The 18100-nt window shown below is 51.4% G+C and overlaps 1 protein-coding gene across 4 annotated transcripts in view; it reads left to right on the top strand.

Annotated features, from left to right (window-relative positions):
* Nucleotides 1-18100, top strand: part of KCNIP1 (potassium voltage-gated channel interacting protein 1) — a 341949-nt gene that overhangs the window by 241900 nt on the left and 81949 nt on the right. The gene's annotated exons all lie outside the window — the stretch shown is intronic.

An 18100-nucleotide genomic window follows, 5' to 3' on the forward strand; every position in this document is an offset into this window, starting at 1 on the left:
AGGTGACTTAACCAGGAAGAAGGTAACTGGTGGCTGTAGCAGGAGCTGCGGCCTGTGTCCTCCCAGGGAGCTGTTGTGGACTGTGGCCCTGGCTGTGCCCTGACTTTGGTTTGTGTGTGTGTATACATGTGGATTTCACAGGGAAGACAGTCAGGAATGGGAACGGTTCTCCAGCATTTTCCCATAGCTCACTCACCATTTGTTCAGCGGCTCTCAAAGAATGCTACTGTGACAGAGCTGTTAATGGCCCTGAACAACATAAGAAAAAATTATTTTATAATGAAGAGAGAATATGTGTATCTGCAGGCCTGGTTCTCTGGCCTTCTGGATCATTAATCCCCCTTCATCTTCAGCAGCCTGAGGCCCAGGCTGAGAGCACTTGCCCCACCTGGGATGGAACCCTCATGGGGCAGCCCACTAGGTCACATTCCTCCTGAACTGGGAGGTCCCTTGGTTCTTGAGCCCCTATAAGCAGATTTCCTCTGCCAGTAGCAAATCTCCTGCATTCCTCCATCAGAATGAGCATTAGATTGTCTGACCCACACCAGTTTAGGGTGAGAATGTTCCAGACTGCCACTGCCTATGCCCGAAAAGTTGGCATTGCTTCACACGATGACAAGCTGTGCTGGGAAGGGGCTGAGGTCACTGCAAATCCCAGAAAGGCGACAAAGCTCCAGGTCCCCCTGCCACTGCCCAAGGGCCTGGGTGACACCGTGGGCAAGCTCATGGGCCTCAAGCAGCCATCCGCCAAAGCCTACAGTACCTTGGTTTGACTTGAAGACTTAGGGGGTCTGTTTTGAATCAGCCTATCGTGTTTAGCACCCCCTGGGTGACACACAAGAAGTCTGAGGCTTGCCCAAGGGGAAGCTCCCTGCCTGCCCCCTGCCCTCTCAGCTCCACTAAGCACAGAGGCCCAGGCTGGAGAGTTGTTCATGCTTTGAGGGATGGGGCTGGAGAGGAGAAGGACTTGGAGGCTCCCCCTTGACTCCAGAGCTGAGGAGAAGTCTCAGCAGCATGGGAATGCCAGACGGCCTCTCTCTCCAATAAATGTAAGAGCTTTTCATTAAAAAGTCTCCATCCCAGATGCCACGCCTGATCTAATCTCACAGGTGTTGAGGGTCCTGGCCTGGCCCACCCTTCCTTCCTCTCCCCACTTGCAGAGAAGCGTGTGAGGATTTTCTGCCTTTGAGACCACCCTCTACCACAGAGATGGCATTAGGAAATGAAAATGCAGCCCAGAGGGTCTCTGTGGTGGCATTTACCCCACTGGAGGAAGTATTGGGCCCAGTGACTTCCCAGGCAGCCTGTTAGTCACACCCTCTGGCCAGCCACCCCCCTCACCCTCCTCTCAAACACACACACTGCCTCCTTCATCACTGAAAGTTCAGACAAACCATCCTGGAGGGCCACTGTGAGGTTGACTCCCCTTATATAAGCCATGGCATTCCGTCCGCATAACAGCACCTTCACAAAATATCCCCATTCTTACAAGTGGGGCAACTGAGGCTCAGAGAGGTGGAGATTCTCAAAATTGCATTAAGAATAGGCATTAGAGCAAGAATTTCAACTGCAGCCGTTCTGACTCCAAAGGTTTTGGTGTTTTTTTTCTCCTTGGTTATAATCCCTCCCCCGCCCCCAGACCCCATGAGGAAACTGCTAGGAATACTGTTTGGGGAAAATAATAAAATATGTAGTAAAGAAGGAGGCACTTATTTCCTCATAAGTGTCATAAAAAGCAATATGGGGTATATTCCACGCCCAGGATCAGAGAACTAAAGCCATGATTTAATACTCTCACTCCAGGCCTGGTTGTCCCGCTAAGATGCCCATCATTACATGCATATTTACACACACACACACACACACACACACACACACACCCTGCTGCAGTGTATACATTTCTGGGAATGGAGTTTCTCTTACAGGGGAGTTCAAGGTTAATTTGCAGGATTCATGTTTGGCGTGCAGTGCAGGTTTGGCCCCCAGCCCCCAGTGGGGAGAAAATCTGCCCTTGGCCACCCCTCCCCTCCCTCCGGGCCTGCAGCCTGGCGCTGGGAACAGCTCTGGATTGGAGCCCACCCAGTGCTTCCACAGGCTCCCCCTCACACCCAGTCTCACGGAGCACTTCCATCCATCATGCCCCAGGGCCGACTCCAGAATGCAAAATCATTTCATCCCTCCTTCCCTCCCCTCCCACCTCCCGCATCTATGGATTTGCTGTTCAGAAAACATCTGTTCCCTCCTTCACCCCTGACATATGCATCGATCTCATGCTAGCCTAGCTGCTTAAACTCCCTGCCTGGGAAACAGACACTCATTCCTGACCCTGCACAGGTCTGGGAGCTCAGAGTGACAGGGTGCAGGCAGGCCTGGAGAGTCTGACCCGGGGAGTCACGGGGTCGGGGGGAGCACTTGTCCATGCAGGGACCTCCTGGCTGGGATCCTAGGTCAGGGCCAGAAGAAAAGAGGTAGATCAGATGGGTGAGTCGGAAACTCTTGATAGGCTAAGGAGCTGCTCTCTGGGAATGTGTCCTATCTACCCTTAGAGGAGGCCTAGAGAGCCAACCCCCGCCCCCCCCCCCGCCTCCCCCCCCACCACCTCAGTCGGAGACCCATCTCCCTGCAGGGGGAGTGATGAGAGGTCTCAGGCAGCCAAGGGGAGGCCCTGCAGAGCTGCAAAGCCACTACAGCCCAGAGGTGGTAGTTGGGATATCTGGGTCCCACCGCACTCTCCCTCTGTTACTCCAGCCACCCTGGCCTCCTCGCCATTGCCCAACTGTGTCTGACTCAACCCCTCTTCGGGCCTTGGCTGGCCCTCCCCCTGCAGGACTGTTCCAGCATTCAGGGCTGCCACCTCCATTCCCCCACCCCCACGCCACCCCACCGTATCCCCAGCACAGTCACACCCACTGGAGACACCAAATGCACACCCAAACATATTTGTAAAATGAATGAAACTGGAACCTGAGAAAGGAAAGCCACACAGCTTCTGTTCCCTTTTCTTTGAACGGGGGCAGTCTGGGAGATGATGGCTGTGGAACTGCCTTGTACAGGAGAGGGCACCTCCTGTCTGTAGCTCACTGGACACATAGTTGCCTCCTCGAGGAAAGGGGCATAATGATTCCTACCTCCCAGGGCAGCTGTGAGGATGAAGGCAAAGATTGTCTGTGAGAGCATGAGCACTGTGCCTGGTACATAGTAGGTGCTCAGGAAACACGGAGCATGTTGCTGCTGTCTACAAGCATGGCCCCAGGACCCAGGCATGGGCTTCAGGAATCAAGGGCAAGTCTGAGCCTCCGTGATTAGTCTCTGCCATTCTCCATATCAAAGGCTTTTCAAAAGCAGCTGGAGACCCAAAGAGGAACTTTCCCAGATGGAATTTTTTAAAAAACAACAACACAGAATTATCTCCTTGCACAGAAGGAGATCTGTGTTCCCTAGCACGGAGCCTCCAGTCCCCAGACTCCTGATTTACTTATTTTTCCTGATTCATGAAGAGCAGAAGAAAAGGCTCTAACCTCCTGCGGTTAGCCAGCAAGGCCACAGAACCGGGAGGTATCCCAGCGCCACCACTGACCAGTTGGGGGCCAGGGTCAGGCCCGCCGGCCCATAGCTCAAGTCCCAACGAGGGAAAGGGTGGCGTTGCACAGTGCCTACGCACACAGCTCCATGATGGCAGCCACCGCAGTGGCAGCAGTGGGCCAGCTGGTCACACCCACGACCTCGCATTCCAGGGTGCGCCTCTCCTTCACACTCAGTTCTGAGCCCTCCCCTGCAGCAGAGGCCCTTTGTCCCTTTTCTTCTGTCCTTCTGCCCATTTCCCAGCCCAGACTCACCTGCATCTAGGGAGGCTTAAAGTGATTACAGGAAGAAAATACCCCAGAGTGACAGTGCATGGAAGAGACTCAGAAAACACTAGAAAAACCCCGAAATCAGGCCCTGTCCAACCAAAGCCACCTGGATGGCCGAATCATTAATTCTGCTGTAATTGGGATTCTGTCCTCCAATCCTGTATCTCTTTCCGACACAGGAGGCCCCTCCTAGGCTTCAGCCCACCCCCTAGTGTTTCCTTGCAAGGCTTTGGAGAATGCTTTGCGGAGAAACTACCCATCGCTCTCTGCACCTGACCTCCCTTGGTGTAGGCTGCAGAGAGCTCTGCCTCTCAACCCTCCCCCCTCCCCCCATTCCCGTGCAGGCCCCAAAGGCAGGGAGGTCAGGAGAAAGAACACAGTTCTGCCTCACCTCTGGCCAGGGCCCGTAGGCTCTCTGGGCTCAGCTGGCACATCCTTATCATCAGGGATGTGAGCAATGAGTAAATGGAAGGAGGTGGCCACACAAACAAGTATCATTTCTCTTGAAATGTGAAATGATTTCTGAACTGTGATAACCCAAGGATGGACCGGATTTGCCTCTTCCCCAGGCCATTCTCTGCTCAGTGAATTGGGGGGAGAGGGGGAACACATTTGACACAGCGGAAGAACCTTTCGAGTCAAATGGGCCCAGGCTGGACTCCCAGGACGGCACTTACCAGCTGCGTAACCTCAGGCAAACAACCTGGCCTCTCTAAACTTTAGTTTCCACATCCAAAAAGTCTATAAATGGGAACAGAGCTACGGCAAGGATTCGTAGGACAGCTGGGAAAAAGCACTGAGCACAGCAACTAGCACCCAGCAGGCCCTCCTCAGTGTTCCTTGGTGTGGGCTGCTACGGGGCGGGGTGGGAGGACTTGAGCTTAGACTGAACCCGGAAGAGGCCATTCCTCTACCGCCTCCATGGGGATGAGTTGTGAATTCCCACCTCAAGGAGGAGCCATCCTCACTGTGAGGTCAGAAAAAGCATATCCTTCTTTCAAGGGGAGGTCGCTGGGAGGTGGGAGGAAATGGGAGGGATCAGGCCACCAGCCTTCCCTGGGCAGATTTCTCAGCTTCTCTGACTCCTTCAAGAGGGGAGCAGAGGAAGCCGGAAGCTTGGAGCAGTGTGGGGCTCCACCTGGTGTTCAAAGTGAGCAATACAAGGCTAAGTGGGAGTCTGTGCTGAGTGGTACCGGGAGCCAGGCATAATTGATGGAGGCGGGTACCCTGAGCGCGATGCCTAGGGAAGTGTATGCCCTACTGAATATGTAGGCAACAAACAGGATAAGAAAAATAGGTAGGGCAGCTAGTGTTGCATAAAATAAAGAGCAAAATAAAAAATTAAATAAGAAACAAATTCAAATTTCAGCTAGGTCGTGATCGGGGGAGTCTGACTGACAATGACTTTGGGTACCACCTGAAGGATGCCAGGGCCTAATGTGCAGGTGTCTGGGAGGGGAGCTCTTCAGACAGAATGAACAGCCAGTGCAGGGCCAGGAGTGTGCCAGGGTGAGAGCGGAACCGGGAGGAGAGCAGAGCAATGCAGCCAGGGACGTAACAAGAGGACAAAAGTGTGTCACCTACAGTGTCTTCGTAAGGGCTATGGCTTTTACTCGGCATGAGAAAGGGAGCCAGCACAGGGTTTGAACCACAAGAGAGACAAGATCTGACTGCATTGCAACAGAGTCCTTCTGGCTGCCGGGTTGTCCGGTCCCAGGCAGAAGCGGGAGCCCTGGGAGGTGATGGTGGGTCCAGCCAGGGAGTAACAGTGAAGGTGGGGACAGGGCTGGGACTCTGGACATATTTTGAATACAGAGCCGCTGGGCTTGCTGACAGACTGAATGTGGGCGTGAGATGGAGACAGAAGTCCAAGGTGACTACAGGGTTTTGGCCTGAGCAAAGGGCAGAGGAGAATGCTGGTAGAGGAGCTCACTGGGAGGAAATTTCAGGAGCTCAGGTTTGGACATGATACGTGTGAGACGCCTATTAGACATCCAAGTGGAAAGGTCAGGGAGTGAGGTGCTTCCCAAGCTTCACAATGGCAGGTCTTCTAGAGAGTTTGTTAGCCAGATGCCGGACACTCTCCTGGCCTTCCCCTACCCGAGGTGCTGGTTCACTAGGTCTGAGCCAGGGCCCAAGATGCTGCATTTCTAACAAGTTCCCAAGTGGTGCCCAATGCTGCCAGACTGCAGACCACTCCGAGTAGCGCTGAAGTAGGTGACTAGGTATGTGACTCTGATGTTCCGGAAAGAGACCTTAGCAGGAGATAGAATTTTGGAGTCTTTGGTGCATAAACACCATGATACTGGAGGATGTCGCCAAGGGATGTGTGTGTCAAGGGAGAAGAAAAAAGGCTTGAGTCCGGAGCCCTGGCCCTGCAGGGGTAAGAGACTGGGAGAGGAGGAAGGATCAGCTTTGGAGACTGGGATGGAAACACCAGGGAAATGCGAGGAAAACCAGGCAGATGTGATGCTCTGGGGGCCAAGGAGAAAGGGCTTCAGAAAGGAGGGGTGATCGGTGGTGTCCAGCATCACTAATTCAGATGCATTGAGTTAGTCATCGCTTCTCGGCCTTTGGCTAAGATCAAGCGTGCGGATGCATTGAGTCATATGGCCTCATAGTTAATATAACTTATTTTGATTTTGTGATTCTTTTGTATTGAAAAATAAAGGATATGTATTATGTAATATATATCATATATTCTCTACATAATTATAATTATACATTACAACTATATAGTACAGTTATGTCATATGTTATAATTATATACTGTATATAACCTACATTACATATTATAGATCTCCTTTTATTTTATATATCTTGTATAATCAATATAAATATATATGTATTACATAATATATAATATATATTATTTAAATAATATAGAGCTATGTTAAATATATTTGTATTAAATAATATATATTATTTAAATAATATAGAGATGTTAAAAATAAATATGAATAAATATAATAACAGATAAACTATATATAAATTAACACTAAAATATAATATCTATATATATGTTTGGGGTTTTTTTGTTTTTGTTTGTTTTTTAACGTTTATTTATTGTTGAGAGAGAGAGAGACAGAGTGCAAGCAGGGGAGAGGGGCAGAGAGAGAGGGACACACAGAATCCGAAGCAGGTTCCAGGCTCTGGGCTGTCAGAGCCCGATGTGGGGCTCGAACTCATGAACTGTGAGATCATGACCTGAGCCGAAGTTGGACACTTAACTGACTGAGCCACCCAGGTGCCCTTTATATATATATATATATATATATATATATATATATATATATATATATATATTTTAAGAGGAGCTTAATATCTCATAACCTTCCCAGACATCACTGTTAGGAATTGTAGCTTTAGTCCAGCAATCATAAGCCATGGACCAGGCTGTCAGGAGGCCTGCTTGGAAGTCCAGTCCTGTAAGTACTGTGCTATGTGGCCATGAGCAAGTCACTTTACTTCTCTGGGCTTCTTTTTCCTCCATATATAAATGGGGCAGGAAGACTGAAAATAGATGTCTCAGGAGTCCCTTTCAGCTCTTTGACATCTTACGTATTACCTCTTCAGAGGCCTCACGGAACCCCTGGACAAGGTAGTCTCCCACCCAAGTCAGCAGGGTCTTCATAGAACCATCACAGTCTGGGGGTGCCTCAGTGGCTCAGTTGGTTAAGTGTCCAGCTTTAGCTCAGGTCACGATCTCATGGTTCGTGAGTTCAAGCCCCGCATCAGGCTCTCTGCTGTCAACACAGAGCCTGCTTTAGATCCTCTGTCCCCCTCTCTCTCTTCCCCTCCCCTGCTTATGCTGTTTTTCTCTCTCAAAAATAAATAAATGTTAAAAAAATTAAAAAAAAAAAAAGAAAGAAAGAACCATCGCAGTCTGAAACCATCTGTGCATGTGGCTGTTTACGCCCCTGCTGTCTGATTTCCCCCACTGTAAGCTCCACGGGGTAAGCCCAGTTTCTCTCTCGTTCAGAATTTTGTCTCCAGCCAAGCAAGTTTCTTTGCAAGGATCTTTTTTTCAGTTCTGAGGGGAAATCAGGAGCTTCTGGGGGGGGGGGGGTTAAGAAGACATCTGGGCATTAATTTACAGAATTTATAAAACGATCTGACTTCAACTTATAGATGGATCACTGAGCTGCAGTGAGAACAGACTGAGGGAGGCCCAGAGACCAGTTACGAGAGGCCACTGCAGTTGCCGAGCGGAGGGTGCCAGTACCTGGGCCGTGGGCGGTCAGGGGTGGAGGTGGAGGTGGTGAGAAGTAGCCAGCGTCTGGGTGTGTATTTAAAGGACTCAGCAGGGTACACTGACGGACTGGGTGGGGGTGCAGTAGACAAATATCGAGGAAGTCCCAGGAGTTATGTCTAAGAAGCAGGGAGGAGTCACCCTTGAATGCCACGGGAAGACATAGCGCTGGCACGTTGGAGGGAAAATCTCAGGAGTCCTGTTTTATTAAGTCTGAGGGTTCCGTTAGACACGAAGGGGAAATGTGAACAAAGCAGCTGGAAATGAGGGTCTGGAATTCAGGCGCGGCGGAGACCAAGTGTGGACTCTCAGGCAGTGCACAGAGCTGGCTTCCAGCTGAGCTCACTGGGCAGTAAGCGTCCAGAGAGGGGTGTGAGGAGACCCGAGCCCCGAGGGCCTGCCTGCACAGGGACATTGGGGGCTGAGGGCAAACAGGCCAGCTGCTCGCAGGCCCAAGCTGTGACCACAGGGGGACTGAGTGGAAAGGCCCAAGGCCTTAGAGCCCGAGGAACTCTCCTGGGCCTGCCCCTCTGCACCAGTGGCTTTGATTCATTCCCAAGGAGAATATCAACTGAGCACCTGCTGCACGCAGAGACCTCATCAATGGCTCAACCATGTGACACGGTCACACTCCCTGATCCCAGCAATCTGAACATGCATTATCCATCCTGGGTTTATCTCTGTTTAATAGGGGAGGAAATGGCGTGCCAACAAGGTGGACAGGTCCCCCACGATCGCACAGTAAAAGCCAGGGTTCAAGCAAGAACAGCCGCCAGCTTTCAGGGGCATGAGGCAGGGCGGAAAGTGAGCAACCCCTATAAACAGTTTCTGCATACCGAGTGCCTTACCCAGAGTACTGGCCACCCTATGAGGTAGGTCCCATAAGCCTCACTTCACAAATGGATAAATGGAGGTTTAGAGACGTGACGTGCAATGACCTGCCCAAGGTCACGACTTGTGAGTGGCAGAGCCAGGCCTACAAACTCTGTCTGAATCCAGAGTCCACTTCTGTGTCTGCAGGGAAGGGGCGAGGGGAGCGGTGCCCTCACACCCCAGTGCCCCAGCACCTCCAATCCATGCATACCACCAACAGAATAATGGGTAGGACCCACTGAATGAAAACACGAATACCTTCAAAGCATATGGTAAATCAGCAACATTTAAAAATTAGCTTTCTTTTTATGACAACAACATCTACGTATATTAGAATAAGGGTATATACATGTATCTCAGGCGTATTCTGCATATATATGTGTACTTAGTGAGAATATGGATTCATCTGTCCTTTCCAGATACTCCCCAGCACCCTCAGAGACCTACTAGCCAGGAACCACTGGCCCAGCCCTCCCTCTCCTACCCCTATTCTCCTCTTCTCAGACCCTAAATGTCTGGCAGGGCTTCTCGTTGGGAAACTACCACCCCCACCTCTCTGGTCTGGATTCTTGCAGGAGCCTCATCACTGGCCTCCCCACTGCTGCCATTGCCCCTTACTGTTGTATACAGTCCATTCTGCAGCCAGTAGACAAAGGGATAGTCTACAAAATGTCAGACCATACGTCTTTTCTGCTCAGAACCCCTCCAGTGCTTTCCAACCCACCCAAAGTAAAGGCTCTGCGAGATCCTAACCTCCCTCCCCCACCCACCCCAGCTCCTCTACCCCCTCCCTCCACCCACCACTCACTCTGCTCCAGCCACAAGGAGCAGCCTTGCTGTTCCATAAACATGGCGCCCACATTTCTATCTCAGGGCCTTTGTTCATGCTGTACCCTCTGCCTAGAGCGCTCTTTCCCTAAAGGTCCCTTTAGGGAGACTTCCCTGATCCCCTATTTCAGATAACAACACCCCCTCCCCTGCCCTGGTTCTGTATTTCTCCCTGGTATTTTCATTTATCATACTATATATCGTACTTGTTTACATATTGATTTCCTATCTCCCTTAAATGAGGGAAGGTTGATTGTCTGTTTTGTTCACCGCTGATTGGAACGGTGGTGGGCCCAGAAAAGGTGTTCAGCACATATTTGCTGAATGAATGAATGTCGAATAAAGTGGTGCAGGGACCCCAGGAGAAAGATTTGTCTGCCCTCTCCGTTCAGCTCAAAGTGGGAAGGGAGAGGTGTCCAAAGGATGAAGGAGAGTGGCTCCTGGCGGTGGAGGAAGTGCTCAGAGATCTCCAAGATGTAGACTGTAGGCCAGAATTGAGGTGGCAGCAGGAGGGCGCAGATGCTCCCAGGTGTAGAGCCGGCATTTCACAGGACAGCGCCACCTGTTACCCTGGCCCTTGCACGTAGCCTTGTTCACAGCTGTCTGCCCTGCGGCCATCTGCTAAGTGTGTTTTGGACAGAAATCGCATTTGCTCCACGGCTTTGCTCTTTCCCCCACGCCAGGCCTGTGCTCGCACTCTCCTGCACCAGCTCACGGGTGCCTGTCCCATCGCCTCTCCGTGGCCTGCAGCACCCCCGGTTCCCAATGGGAACAGAGGGCCCGGAGGAGAGGCAGTACCTTGCGGAGGTTGCACACCTAGTGTCTGAGACTGGAATGCAGACAAAGCCCTTACTCTAAGATCTCGGCAGCTGTGGAATGCATACCATCTCACCACTCTGAATGGCCCTTCCTGAAAAGGAAAGTGACAATTGTATTCTGGAGGCAGGCCTGTCACTTAAAGGCCATACGGAGGTTGCCCCAGCTCCTCCAGCAGACCTTCCTCCTCTGCTCCTCCTGACCCCTAACTCACTCCAGGCCAACTGAGTCCTCTTCCCTTGCATCCTGGTTCGGGCGCCCAGAGCAACCCTGTGGGTAGTTCCTGCGGGCGGCCAGGTACATATAAAGCAGTCTCTTCCTTCAGCTCCTGACAGGTCGTGTGGCCACCCCCCACACAACAGTGACAGGGCAGTGGGAGCAGTGGCCCCAGAGGAAACCTCAGGAGGACCCTCTCACCTGCGTCTGGAGCTAGAGGTCCACCAATTCCAGATGTGCCCAGCAGAGGGCAGCAGCAGCCTGGGGAAGGCCCAGAGCCAGGCTGCAGGGAGGAGAGCCCTGGTGTATCCGCGTTGGGGGAGGAAGAGAGACAGAATTGGAGGGTAAGCAAGGTTTCTGTAGGACCAAACACCCTGCTTCACCTGCAGCAGGCTATCTTTTATTTCTTCACGAGGTGCCACATGAGATTTTGCTTGACCAAATCCTCTCCAGCTGCTCCTACCCACTACTGATTAATAATAATAATAATAATAAACTGAAAGCCCTCTAAAGTACCTTATAGTTTCCTTCCAGACGGACAGTTCAGTTTGTAGTTCAACAACACAAAAATATCCCATACAAAACACCTATCGGTTGGATAGTTCAGGAAAGCAAGCACACCTCTGGAAGTCAGTGGTTGGGGGCGGGCTAGGCCCTGGAGCCAGACTTCCCGGGCTTGAATCCTGCCTCCGACACTAAATGTGTGGCCTTTATTACTCCGCCACCCTAAACTCACTTTTATATTCTGTAAAATGGAAATCGTAATGGAGCCAGACTCAGGATTGTGCGCTGTGAGGCGTGGCTGAGTTTAACACGGGTGGGCGCATAGTGCCCATGCTCGTGTAACAGCACAACCGCCTGTGATTGCAGTGATAACTTCCTTCACGTGTGCCTTGGTCTGCTGTCACCTGTGGAACCTTCCTCTCTTCCTCTCTCCCCACCCCCAAGCCTTTCTAATTTAAGAGTCATGCCGGTTCCACCTGGTGTACATATGTTCACAGGTCAGATTCCCGTCTCTCTACCTCAGTGATTCAGTTGGATGGGGTTCATCTGCGTGTGATCAAACTCCAAAATAGCATTGTGTTAGACCATGAAGAGGCTTATTTCTCTCACACATAAGAGATGGCAAGAGATGGTTGGTACAGGGCTGATATGGCAGCTTCAAGGAATCCTGAGGAATTCAGGCTCCTTCTATCTACCTGTTCTGCCAAGACCAGTCTATGGCTGCTGCTTCATGCTCCAAGATGGCTGCTTGAGCACTCGCCATTGGTTCCATAGATGGTGGTGGCCTGGTCTAATATGGTGGCAGTGGATTCCGGAGAGCTTTAGAGAGTAGAACCAACAGAACTTGGTGATGAATTCACTGTGGGAATGAGGACCAGGGAGGTTCAAAGGGTGACTTGTGAGTGGCTGATGTGAGGCCAGATTAGATATTGTTCCCATCTCCTGAGACAAAGACAGTGATCCACTGGCCAGAAAGTGGTGGGCTCTAGAGGGTCACGATCTGCATTAGCATATCAACACCATGAGGAAGCATGCAGGGCAGAAACCTGTCTAACCCAACCTGGTGCTAGAAAACCATTAGCAGGCTGTGAAAAAGTCAATTAAATCTAGGTGAACTTGAGTCCAGAGCTGCCATCTTGAATTTCAGGTGAACATTTACCTTATTGTTTGTGCTGTGTGCCCCTGGATGGTGGTGCCCCCAAACTTGAGGTCAGTATTCAAAGCTGGGTTAAAATTAATCTTGTTAAGGGAAAGTTGATAGTGAAAGTGTTTAGCACTTCAAGCTTTTGACAATAAAAGAGTGTTCTTTATTCCACATACACACCAAGGATATCAACTCAATCAGAAATGGAGCATAACCTGAGGGGATAAACCATGTTTACTAAAATTTCCTCATGTGTGTTAGTCATGTTTATATATATTTGAGGAGAAGACTTGGTATTTATAACTCTCAGCCCTATCTTGCCATTGCCTGAGACCCCAACACACCTCATGGTCTGGAGAACTATGGAGCTTGGGAATATCCTACAAGGAAAACACAATAAAAAGGTAGCTTGACATGGGATGAACAGAATGGACTCTTTGCTTCCTTTGGACACACAGGAAACAGGCAGGGGGAGTGTCATCTTTAAAGGAGAATCTGAACTCCACCGCACAGTAGCAGATTCCTTTTGGCTTGCAGTTGTGCAGAGGGTAAAGCATTCAGTGAACCACAAACACTCTGGTTGTGAAATAAAAAGAGTATCTCTTGGCCCTATTGTTCATTTCCCCAAGCAAAAGATACACCCAGAGGCATTACTCACCTCTCAGCCCAGAAGGCAAATCCCTGATTGCCTCCAGAAGTGCATTCGTGTTCATCACAGCCTCCCCATCATGCTGGGGAAGAGCCTCTTTCCAGCCCCCACCTCTATGTGTGGTCACATTTCTCTCAAGCTGTTGACTTGGTCAAGGTCAAGATATCAAGAGAAGAGTGCAGGTTACCCCAATGGCTCTGCCCTGCTAGCGTGGCCCTTTCAGAGCCAGCTCTCCTGTGGTGCAAGGGGCTGCAGTTGCCCAGTCCTGGAGGCCGTGCCGGTCCCCAGGGAAGGTGTCTGTCATCCCCATCTGTGTTCTTTCTTACAGGTAAGTCAGGCTCGAGCGGCCGGGAGGGCGTGTGATGACACAGTTGGCAGTTTGGGAGCAAAAGCGGCCACAGTAAGACATGATTGATTCATTGCATCTCAGTTCTCAGCTGGGGTAGCCTTCAGTGTGCAGACCTCTCCTGTCCCAAGGGAGATGTCTCTGGGTCTGGAAAAGAGGATGCTGGACTTCGGGGTCCCACTGAGGGCCCTCAGCCTTGACTGCTTAGCCTTGATTGGGGGTGACAGAGGTGACGGTGGCTTTCAGGTACCGTCGGGCCAGGATCTGGCCCAGTTGTCTGTGCATGCGGCTTGCACTGGGCTGCTTGCTCCAAGGGGGGCGTCTCCCTGTGACCTAAGACATCGGCTCTGAAGAGCTTCCTCTGGCAGCTTCAAACGGCTGAGACCTACTGGCATGGAACGGAGGGGTGCAGGGAGCTCTCTGGGATCTCGTCAGTCCCGCGTGGATGCTCCAGAAGACCCTCGTCCTTGGTGGCATGCAGCCTCGGCCATTTTTCCAAACTCACGGCATCCCACGAGACATGTCACCCACCCCCGGTTCTATGTCTCTTCCCATCACTGTCTCTCACCCATCACCTCACATCAAGGTTCCAGCCCGTGGGAAAGAGTTCTATACTCCAGTAACCTGTGTGTGTGTGAGAAGGTTGGATTGTAAGGTCTCCATAGGGCCAGGTTTCTGAGGCAACAATTGATTTATGGCACCTAAACGTCAATGGCTCATGGAGGCACCTGTGAGGGCAGCACAGGGAGCATGTGTCTGTGTGTGTAGCCCCAGGAGCTGGGAGCTCCTCTTCCTCCTGAACCTCTTTACCTTCTCTGTGGTTTCAGGACCCTATTGTGGACAGGGTCATCTGGACAGGACCTTCTCTCACCTGGAAAGACGTTCGGGACATTTTCCCCCAAGTGCTAAGCAAATTATTTTCCTCTGGAGTTTAAGGGAATAGGACATGGCAGGGATATACAAATTACTGTCCCCAGGGTGCTTTAAGAATAGGTGCTAAAGGGCTTGCAAATGATTTTTCCTGAGGTGCTTTGGGGCGGCTGCTCCTGGACCCTGTATCCATGGGAATATGGGATGAAGGGACAAAGAACTGCCTTCATACCCCCAGCTTTAAGAAAGTGAATCTGAGGCAGGAAATGCAGGGTTTGGCACGAGGCTGCCCTCTCTGACAAGTGAAATGTCCCTGAGATCGGGGACATCCACGGGTCTCTCCCCAGGACATACCCCATGCCCGTACCCCCTCATCCCAGACCCTGGATCCTCCTGTGGCTGGGGTGGGGGAGTCCTGCTCCCCTGGGCTACAGCCTGGTCTTGGGCCCCCAAAGCAACATCATTTCTTGGGGATGTTTTAGCCTTCCAATTGGCTTTGTTTTCCCAAAATCAAATTGATGAAATGTTGCTGCTCATCAACCATTCCATTCTCCCCAGCACAGAATCCTTCTGGCATAAATGAGGCCTTTGGAGAAAGGGCTCAGAAGCCTAGGGTCCTGCAGAGAGGGAGGGAGGAGGTAACTGAAGTGCCCAACATATTCTACCAGAGGCCGGGGGCGGTGGGGGGGGGGGGGGGAGGCGATGCCTCAGGGCTCTCATACATTCTCTGGTCTGATGCCCACAAAAGCCCTGTGAGCATAAGGGTAGTTCATTTTTAAACACTTTAAAGGTCTCTTTTAAAATAATTGTAAGGTGATCCGTGGGTCTGGTGATTGTTAGGACTAAGATGAAAAGCTCTTAATGGAGGCAGGGGGACAAAACACTGTGAGAGGCAGAGAGAAGGCACCCAAGTGTCACCTCTTGCAGGTCCCAGTCCCCACCCGATGCACAGACCCTCCTCCTCCAAGCCACATCCACCACCCCACCCCCCCAACTCCAACGTCCGAACCTCTCCTGTCTGGAAAGTGGGGATGAATGATTATTTGTGCCCATATCAGGCAAGGGCGCCCATATAAGAAGTGACTCCCAGGTCCTTAGGGCATGCCACTGAGTTCCACAGCCCCCAATGCCCCAGATGTCTCCACCTTCCCCTGTGCCTGAAGAGTCCCTCCCGGACTGTCCTCCCTCTGGCGGAGTCTTCACTCCTTCCCCCACCCCAGAGACTGCAAATACCCCTGAGAAGGGTAAAGGGGCAAGACTCCCAGGTAGCTGCCAGCATTTATTGCCGTGGCCTGGGGGGGTCTGAAGCCTCTCTCCTGCGAAAGCAGGTTGGAACCGAGCACCGGGCAGCTCAGCCACTGCCCCGGACCACCAGTCAGGAGGCAGCAGTGCTTCAGGGGAGCCCTAGCTAATGCCTTTGCCACCCCTCATGGCTTTCTAGACCAAAGAAAAAGGGCATTAAGAGCCCCAGAGGTGCCCTCAAGAACTGTGGGGCACCTAAAAGACAAAGGAGTGGGAGCCTGCATGTATTGAGCACCGACTGTGTGCACACAGTGCCAGGAACTTGACACTCATCTCTGGAGTCACAGACCTTCAAAGCTTCTGGAAGCAGATGGAATGCTCCACTTGCCCCTCTCCCAGTGTGCACCCTGTCATTAGAGGGTCCTCACACACTGAATAAACATGGGACAGCAGCCTCCAATCCTGCTTTCCACGTATGGCCATCAAAGTGAAGCGTCGGGCCCCACAGTGCTCCCCTGCCCCATGGCCAGGTGTAAAGGTTGGATGAGGGGAAATTCCAAAGGGAACGTACTTCAAGTCCCCCCTCCCCTATTTTGTTTTAGAACTTGTTTTCCCGTGTCTGCATCAAACCTAGCCAGGGCAGGGCCACGGGCTGCAGACAGATCTGAGCAAAGGGCATTCTAGCGCAGCGATTAAAATCAGCACCCCATGAAATGCAATGTGACTTGCTCACATCATTCCATTTAAACTATAAACCCACAACCTCCTTGCAGTTGGAATTATCATCCGCACTGATATGGGGGGAAACTGAGTCTCTGAGAGACCAAGTGACCTACCCAGGACCAACCAGCTAAAAAGTGAATGATCTAAGCTTGGTGGGCTGAATAATGATGCCCAGAATGAAAGCTGTGGATGTTCCCTGATACGACAAAAGGGACCTTGCCGGTGTCATTAAGTTCAGGATCTTGAGATGGGGAGAGGGTGTTGGGTTAGCTGGGTGGGTCCAGTCACAAGTGTCCTTGGAAGAGGGAGGCAGAAGGAAGAGAGAGAGGGAGACATGACCACGGGAGCAGAGGTTGGCACGGGGCCAGGACAGGGTCACAGCCAAGGAAGCTAGCAGCTAGAAGTGGCAAGGAAACCAGTTCTCCCCAGACCTCCAGGGAGCCAGGACTTCAACCCAGGAAAACTGATTTCAGACTTCTGGCTCCAGAACCATAAGAGAATAATTTGTGTTTTTTTTTTAAGCTGTCAAGATGGTGGTCATTTGTTACAACGGCTATAGGAAGTTCCAATCCCAAGTCTTCTGACTTGGCATTTCCTCACTGCTCTGCCATGTGCTGGGTCCTGGTGGCTCTGCTGCTTCGGGGGGAGTTGTCTGGTCTGACACCGTCACTCCCCTGGACTCAGAGACTCCTAAAGTCGGGACCATGGTGTGCCATCACTATATCCCCGGGGTCTGATGTGTAACTGATGCCCAGGAAGTGGGACTCACTTTCCCCTGATTAAGAACAAAACACACTATTCATGGCCACGGTGAGTTTTTCCTGAGATCCTGTTCTTTCTAGGACAGGGGCCCTGCCTATTTAACTATCTCCCGTGTGTGGCTTGTGTGGCTTGTGTGGCTTGTGTGGCTTCTTCACCTCCCACCCCGTAGTAGGAAAAGGTGGTCAAGTAGGAGGCAGAGGAATTACAGTCAGATTTTGGGCTCAGATCCCAGCCAGCTGGGAGGCTGTGGGCCAGGCCTTCAGCCACCTGGACCTAATGCCTTCATCTGGAATGGGACATTAGCGGCCCCTCTCAGAGTTGTTCTGGGGATAAAGCGAGGTGATGCCTACAAGAGAGTTATGCGTGTTCAGGCTTTTACTCACCAGCCCTCACTGGATGGATTGCTGAACTTCTCTGAGCATTACCCTTCTCATCGGCGCTGACCTCTGCCTGGCAGGGCTAACCCAGAGCAGAGTTGTTGTCTCTCTGTCCCCATGGAGAAGTCTGGGTGCAGGGCAGGTAAAAAGTCTTAAGAAGAGTAAAGTGAGGCCAGATTATGAAGGACCTTAAATGGCACCTTTCTCCCATTCTTTCTACAAGTATTTACCACATACCTACCCAAAGCCAGACTCTGATTTAATGGTGTCCACAAGGGACAAGGTCCTTGCCATCATGGAGTGGCCAGACAAGTGCCTGTGGTGGTCAGCCATCAAACCACAGTAGACTTTTGAACAGGGAATGAATATGTTGACATCTGTGAGCATCAGTTTGACTTCTCTAGGTGAGCGCAGCAGAACAGAGGGGCCAGAGGCAGAGTCAAGACTATTGGGTCAGTTCAGGGATGTGGGGAGGAGGGACTGAGCTGAGTGATGATTGAGCATGATTGCCTGCCTGTCTCCCCAAAACCCGTTTCTGATTTGTGTCCACATCCCCAGCACCCAGGCAGGTCCCAGAGTAAATGCCCAGGGGGAAATGATGGGTGTCCCAACAGCAGTTGGGAACAAGAGAGGTGGAGAAGAATTCA

This window comes from Panthera pardus, unplaced genomic scaffold (genome assembly GCF_024362965.1).
Source record: "Panthera pardus isolate Hobbes unplaced genomic scaffold, ASM2436296v1 HiC_scaffold_2, whole genome shotgun sequence".
Lineage (NCBI taxonomy): Eukaryota > Metazoa > Chordata > Mammalia > Carnivora > Felidae > Panthera > Panthera pardus.